At 39.4% G+C, this 8,329-nt stretch overlaps 1 pseudogene across 1 annotated transcript; it reads left to right on the top strand.

Annotated features, from left to right (window-relative positions):
* Positions 1–361: 361 nt before the first annotated feature.
* On the top strand, positions 362–1,925 carry LOC308552802 (asparagine--tRNA ligase, cytoplasmic pseudogene; annotated as a pseudogene). Its single transcript has one exon. The product of its transcript is annotated as an asparagine--tRNA ligase, cytoplasmic pseudogene (transcript).
* Positions 1,926–8,329: the final 6,404 nt, after the last annotated feature.

Below are 8,329 nucleotides of genomic sequence, written 5' to 3'. Positions count from 1 at the left end.
CCCATCACCACATTTGCTTAGCCTTAAGAAAGAATACAGAATAGGCAACAATGTAGCATGCATGGCAACGACCTAGTGGAGGTTGTATATACTTAAGGTACAGCTTGCAGATGTCGCAGGTACTCCTCACTTGTGATGCATGTGGTAAAAAGACAAGATTGGATGAGAGCAGACTCTCAGTTCAGGAAAGCCCCAGCTCTGAGGTCTCTTCAACAAGGAAGATTCAATTAAGGATAAAATCCTCAGCTGTGATATATGATGCAGTATTGGATTTGAGGCAGCTGTTGGTGCATGCTGTGGTTACAGGGTGGTGGCATGTTGGGAGACAGTGTCCTCGGAGGTGACCAGGGCTACCACAGGGATGGTAGTAGCAGAGCTATACATCTCCGATGAAGAGGGAAATGATGCTACAGGTGATGGAACCAAGGAGAAACCTTTTAAAACAGGTCTAAAGGCTTTGATAGTAATGGGAAAAGAACTATTTCCTTCTATTTACATAGATTCACAAAAAGAAAATGAGCGTTGAGATGTTCTTTCTAAATCACAGATGAAGAACATTAAAAAAATGTGACGTAGGAAGCAAATAAGGAGTGAATCCTGGGAAAAGAAAGAGGCAGAAGGTTTGAGAAGAGAAAAGAACCTGGAAGAAGCAAATAAAATTACCATTAAAAATGATCCAAGACTTCCAGAGCCAAAATGTGTGAAGATTCACACAGAAGGATATAGAGGCCAAAGAGTAAAGGTGTTTGACTGGGTCCACGGGCTCTCTATGTAAGGAAAGAATTTAATGTCTCTGGTGGAGTTGTCTTGTCCACTGAGAGTAATGTTGCAGTGTGTGGAATGCGAAATCTTACCACAAAGGGCAAGCAGGCTCCTGGGGGCCATGAGCTGAGTTGCAACTTCTGGGAACTGATCGGGTCGGCCCCTGCTAGAGGAGCTGATAGATTGATCAGTGAAGAGTCTGATATTGATGTCCAGGTCAACAACAGACACATGATCCAAGGAGAAAACATGTCCAACATCCTGAAAGAACCCTCCATGGTCACCAGTTGCTTTGGAGATAATTTCTTTGATAGGGAGTACTGTGAAGTTACTCCAGCATTAGTACAACCACAAGTAGAAGATGGTGCTACACTCTTCAAGCTCGATTGTTTTGGGGAAAGGGCATTTTTGACTCAGTCCTCTTAGTTGTATCTGGAGACCTGCATCCCAGCTCTGGGAGATGTTTTTTGTATTGCACAGTCATACAGGGCAGAACAATCCAGAACAGGAAGGCACATGGCTGAATACATTTACATGGAGGCAGAATGCCCTCTACTGACCTTTGAGAAGCTCCTGAGCCAATTGGAGGACTTAGTTTGTGACATGGTAGAGTCTTGAAATCACCCGCAGCAGGCATAGTATATGACCTCATTCTGAACTTCAAGACCCCCCAAATGACTTTTCAAACAGATGAACTATTCAGATGCTATTGTGTGGCTAAAAGAATTCAATATAAAGAAAGAAGATGGAACTTTCTATAAATTTGGAGGAGATATTCCAAAAGCTCCTGAGAGACTGATAACAGATACTGTTGATGAGTCTATCTTGCTGTGTTGATTTCCTGTAGAGGTCATGTCCTATATGCAGTGATGTCCTGAGGATTCCCACCTTCCCAAATCTGTCGATGTGTTGATGCCCAATGTTGGTGAGATTGTGGGAGGCTCAATGTGTATCTGGAATAGTGAAGAAATGCTGGCAGGTTATAAAGGAAAGGGGTTGGCCCCACTCCCTACTATTGGTACACAGATCAGAGAATATATGGTGCCTATCTCCATGGAGGAAATGGCTCGGGCTTGGAACAATTCATAACCTGGATTCTGAATAGGTATCACATCTGAGATGTGTGCTTATACCCCTGCTTTGTCCAGCCCTGCAAGCCATAACCGATTCCACCCGAAGGCAAGAACACGGTTCATGAGAACAACAGACTGCCTCTTTCCAAAGAACAAAAACCCAAGATTTCCCCTTTTTTGTTCAGTGGGGTTATGTCTGGTTCTGTTTTCTCTTTTTGTTTTCCATCCTGCTACCATATAAAGTAATCCAAAACACTGGAATATAAAGTGACATTGATGTTGTCATTTTAAGAAAAATATCCATTACAAAATTTGGGAGAAGTACATGGCTTGTAACCCTGCTGTTATGAATATATTTCAGTATTTTATCTAATAATCTTTGTGCCATATATACCATATATATAATAAAAAAGCTTTTAATTATGGTCTAAGACATTCCAGTTAAATTTTTTGTCCTTTTAAGTATAACTGAATTCTTTAATTTGTATCATTTGATTGTATCAATGAGTTTAACAAACATCATAGGAAGGTTGACGTTATGGTGTAAAAATTTGCTAGTATTAGAATGGAGTATAATTCAGCAATAGATACTGGAATCAAATGACTAGTCTCACATCAGTTATTAATCATTTCTAAGTCTGTATAGCTGCTTATAATTCTAAGGCATATGAATTGATATGGAAGAATTTGTAAAAATGGAATTGCCTTAATTTGAAGAGTAAATTTCTTTTCAGTACTTCAGTGAACAGCATCCTTCCTAGCATTAGTTTAAGCTAAAGGCAGACTGATCTTTCCTCTTTCCTGGTGGTTCCTAAATAATTAAGAATAAATACGCTTCAAAGAATTTGCAGCCAGAATCTTAATGACAACTGTAAATGACTGAGTTGTCCCCACCGTGCCCTCAGATCTAATCTGTGCTACCTTATTAGCTCTCTGTGGGCTTATTGAATGGCTTTGTTTCAGGTTTGGTTAATTTCTTCCCCAAAATGCATGTCATGTATTCTCAGGCTGTATTCCCAGCAATCAATAAATGGACATATGTAAAAAAAAATAAAAATCCTCAGTTGTCCTTGAGGCAAGAACAAAGATTACAAATCAGCTGTTGACCTTTTCCTTCCAGTTGCATCTTTTTTACCTGTAAAATAAGGGACTAATTTATTTGGGCCTTTATTTAAAAAAATGCTTGGTTCAAATTCTAGCATTATCATTTAGTAGGTGTATGAATTTGGACAAGTTGTTTATAGCCTCTATGAATCTCCATTTCTTTGATGGCAAAATAAATATGAAAATTCCTATCACTTAGTTGTGTTATATGGTATAAGTAGCCTAAAGTACCTTTGACAGGATATGGAGACTCATACTATTTTAATATAAACCATAAATTCCTCTTTCTTTGAAGCACTGGAAGGATTATTCTTGGCTTCATTTTTACCCTGGACCATTAGGGTCTATTGTCAAAAAATAGGGCAATGGGTTTTTGAGATAAACTAGAGAGACTGTGGCCAAGTAGCTCAGTTAGTTAGGGCATCATCCCAGTACGCCAAGGTTGTGGGTTTGATCCCCAGTCAGTGCACATACGAGAATGAACCAATGGATGCATAAATAAGTGGGACAACTTACCAGTGTTTCTCTCTCTCTCCCTCCCTTCCTCCTTCCCTTTCTAATATCAATAATAATAATAATAATAATAAAAAGATAGACTAGAGAAAAAAAGAGGTTCTTTGGAGGATGGGAAGATTTCCTTGAGACGAAAAAAGGGTCTGAGAAAATGGAGAGTGAGGACAAAGTACAGGTTCTAGGCTCTCTAAGAGTCTGGAAACTGATGCTGGGAAAGGGGCCTGACGATCTACGAAGAGCTGAGTGATCCCTGTCAGCCACCTAAGACTGTGCTTGGTTCCTCTCTGGTAAATTATTGGGAAGGCTCCTATGCAGTATCCCAGGAAAGGGGAGAGAGTTTCCTGGATCCCTGTATTTGGGAGGCCTGGGCCATGGTGGAGACAGAGTAGTCCTTCCTTCTTTCATGTTTTATTTCCAGCCCCAAGCAGGTGTGGTCACTCTCTGATCTGGCCCCTTCAGTTGCCTTGACATTCAGTATTCTTTTCTGCCACTGAATTTAATGTAGAGAAATTTCCACTGATTACTGAATTGTCTAAAATGATTAAATTTGCCACATTAGAGGTGTCAATTCAGTAACTTACTGGATTTTCTTGAGATGAAAAAATGTTCTTTGTCAGTTACACATCAAATAAGACCAAAGGTAAGGATGACTTTTTATCTTTATTTCTCCATTAAAGCATCTACCATCACAATTATTATAGAAACAATTAAAATATATTCTCTATAGTAAATGTTAACATTTTCTATCAAAAATTTTCCTGAAGAAGTCAGGAAAGGTTGGCTAGTTTTAAGAAAATGGTTTAGTTTTCAGTAAGGTTTTATAACAGAATAGCGTCTAGTGTGTTTGGCCCACATTAATCTGTGGCCTAACCAGGGTACCTTATTTCCTTTTCTTTCTCTCCTCTCTTTTGGTTTTCATTCACTCTTATTAAGAGAAATATGTAAAATAAAAAGATGTAAACAATTTAATGGACTGTTTTGGGTCTTAGGTAATTTAGTAAGTCAATATCAAGATCATTTTTATATCATTCACTTGTTGGTGTGGTAATACATACCTTTGAACTTGGATATCCTAGTGTGCTTTATCAGCACTATTTTAATTCTGGAACATTCTGTATATTAGTCAGCTATTGCAGCAGTAAAGCTGTATAACAAACAACTTTTAAAAACCTTACAAGCTGCCCTGGCTGCTGTGGCTTAGTGGTTGGAGCTTTGTCCCCTGCACTTGGAAGGTTGTGGGTTCAGTTTCCGGTCAGGGCACATACCTAGGTTGAGGGTTTAGTTCCTCACCTGCAGGAGGCAGGCAGTCTGTGTTTCTCTCTCACATAGATGTTTCTCTCTCCATTCCCCTCTCTAAAAATCAATGAACATGTCCTCAGGTGAGGATTAAAAAGAAAGCTTACAAGCTGTTAACAGTTTATAATAGACATTTATTTTTGTGGCTCTTAAGTCTTTGAGTTGACTAGGCTCCTGCAGGGCTTAGTCTGGACTCATTCTGGAATGAGTAACTACTAGGGGCATGCTTTTTTCATCACGATGGCAGATAGCTAGGAGCTGAGCCAACTTACGTAAGTACGTTTAAAGCCTCCACTCACATTATATTTATTAATGCTTTATTGACTGAAGCAGATTACATGGCCAGTCACATTGGGTTTCTCTAACGGGAGATTCAGCAAAGTCATGTAGCAAAGACAGTGTTAAGTGTGATTCTCTAGCAGAGAGGGAGTGAAGAATTGGAAACAACAATCCTCTCTTTCTGGATAGAGGAGTATGGGTGTTAGTGCTTCCTCTTTAGCTAAACCCAATCATCATTGGACTGATCTGAGCATTACCTGGGTGGACTAAGAAAGAATTTGATTTTTCCCCCTAGAAGTGAGACACATCCCGTTTCTAATGCTTATTGTGTACACGTGCATGTACACACACATACACACAAACTAGCACAGGCCATTTTAAATGCCTAGGCTAATAATAGTCTCATTCTATAATTAGGAAAATGGCCTTGGTTTTCAATCTAAAGAGATTCCAAGGAAATATATCAGCAAAATACAAAGAACATAGGTGCTCTGTTTCCCTAACATGCTTCTACTTCAGGTTCTTAACTTCTTGCATCCGATGCCCAATTATACAATATTACAGTGGTAACAGCCTCCCAGACTGAATCTCAGTGAGCATAGCCTCTCTCAATCATTTCCTAGTTTGCTCTTGGTTAGAGGAACAATTACATCACATGCTTAAACTAACTAATAAATACAGTCATTTTGTGTGTCATCATTTTATTTTTTTCCCTTTTTATTGAATTTATTGAGGTGACACTGGTTAACAAAATTTTATAGGTTTCAGTTGCATAATTCTGTAACACACCATTTGTACACTGTATTGTGTGTTTACCACCCCAAGTCAAGCCTCCGTCTGTCACCATTTATCCCCCCGTCCCCTCCTCCACTTCCCCCCACCCTCTGGCAGTTACCACACTGTTGTCTGTGTCCATGAGTTTTTTCCCTTTTTTCTCTTTTTTGTTCAATCCCTCCACCCCTGCACCTAGCCCCCCCTCCCTTATTTCTATAAAAACTATAAAATCGATCAGGTTAACTCTTCGAGCTCTTGGTCAGGCATTCTAGATGCCTTTGTTGTTTTACCATTAAAGCACCGGCCTCTGAAATCCTTTATCTTGACTCCATTTTTAGGATTGAATGCTCAACCAAGTAATGACCGTGAATAACTGATTTGTTTTTTGGATTAAAAGTGTACCACTATTTACAATGCAAAGCCACCACAAACTGGTACCCACCTCTGCTGATCCATTCAGTGTTTCTGTTCTAAGGAAAAAAGTTCTTTGGTTAAAGATAAATCTCTCCACTTTATATGACAGGTATTTGGGATTATTTTACATTTTGACATCCTCCTAAGAGGAAACCCAAAGCTTCATGGTCTATAGAGAAGGGAGTAAATGAAATCCTTATATATTCCTTTGATATCCAGGACTGAAGGAGACGTATTTGATACAGTGATATGCAGGAGCTGGGAACTCAGTAAAAGAAGTGGGTTTCTGTGAATCCCAAACCTCAAGTCTAATCAGTTCTAAATATGTTAAAATTGTTGTGTCACTGTGTCACTGTCATGCTGATACTGTTGTGGACACAGTAGGCCAATGGTACAGCAGACCTTGGCTACTAGAGATGCTACCCATTGCCAGAAAGACTTCATAGAGCCAGGGTTTGCAGTGGAGGAGACACTGGGTGGTTTGTCCTTGCTTTATGCTGCTAGACGTTGTCTCTGAATGTGCTTTCTGGAACTCTGGGGCATTTACTCTCCTTGCTACCCATCTCTCAAAAACAGGCTCTATTAGGGAACTAGATTATATAGATTATTTTGTGTAAAAAATTGGCTCCCAAAGTGAACCTGATTTAACTGAGCTCATTTGCCGAGCTAGGATTGACCCCAAATGTTTTCTATTCAACTGGAAGATAAGCCAAGTCTTGCTTTCAGAGACTCCAGAGGGCAGAGTTTATTTTTCCCCTCCCGATGTATTTGCAAGATGCATTTGAGGTGACTTGGAAAAAATCAGACCAGTGAGGAGAAATTATGGGCAAGAATATTTCAGTTTAATATTGATTTTTTTTCCTAACTATTGGGACAACCTAACAATTAGATTGTTGAGACCAATTGGCTACTCATTACAATTTTCCATAAATACAACTCTAGACTGTTTTCATATTGAACTGAACTGCATCATTCACTGAATTTGAATATTAAATTAATTTTACCTGAGGATTTCCCTGTGAGAGCAGAAGAGCACATTCTAAACCTCAAGACACAAACCTCCAGAGCACTGTTCTCAGCCACAGAAGCACAGCCGCTGATCTAGGCTGCTGGGACAGTGGGTCTGTTGGAATGGCACTCTACAGGACAGTCTGCTCAGGGTTCCAGACCCCTCAGCCTCTTGTGGCTGCTGTGATTCTGCCTTCCTTCTAGGGGGTTTATTCCAGATGGTATAGTGGAGGGCAGTGAGCTGCCAGGTTACTCAGATATGAGATTTAGTCCTTACTCTGCCATTTAATAGAACATGAGCAAGACATGTAGCTTCTTTATATATCCAGAAACTGGTTTTCTTAAGGTCACTTCTCACTCTAATGATCTGCGATCTATATGAAAAGGGTTGAAGAAGACTGAAGAAGAGCAAGAATGATCTTTGTTCTATTTATTTTCTCCATTCTATCTTTTATTTTCCTACAGTGACATTCAAAAGAACAAAGGATTTTAAGGCAGATAACCTAATTTTCTTTCTTGGATGCAACAGCCTCCTGAATGTCTGTCTCCCATTTTCCCCTCTCTATCTAGTGTCTTCTATTGTATTTAGAAGGATCCTCCAAAAATGGAAACTTTGATTCTCTGCTTAAAAGCTTTGATAGTTTTCACTGCCTTAAAGATGAAGTTCACATTTCTCACCATCATTTACAAAACTGCCCAACAATCTTATTCTATTTACGACTACTTCTCTTTACCCCTCTTCCTGCAGTCTTTGCTAAAATATACTAAATTTATATTGACTCATTGAACAAGTAATACTCTTTCTCAACTCTGGGGGCCTCTTATATAGATAGCTCTCCTTTGTTGGTAAGCACTCTAACTTCACCCCTTCATCTGTCTAAATCTCACTCTTTCATTTAGATTTTGGCTTTAAGTCACTTTTTTCAAAGCCTTGCTTGGCCCCTAAGAATACGGCACCATGTTTTTCTCTTATCATAATATATTGCTGTCTTTCCAGGTACATTTCCTGGTACATGGTAAGCTCTGTGAGGTAAGGCTCATGTGTGCCTTGCATACAGCTGTATTTCCAACATGTAGCACAGTACCTGGCACATTGAACAAATAAA

This window comes from Miniopterus schreibersii (assembly GCF_964146895.1).
Source record: "Miniopterus schreibersii genome assembly, chromosome: 2".
Lineage (NCBI taxonomy): Eukaryota > Metazoa > Chordata > Mammalia > Chiroptera > Miniopteridae > Miniopterus > Miniopterus schreibersii.
This window is presented reverse-complemented; position numbering and strand designations above follow the sequence as displayed.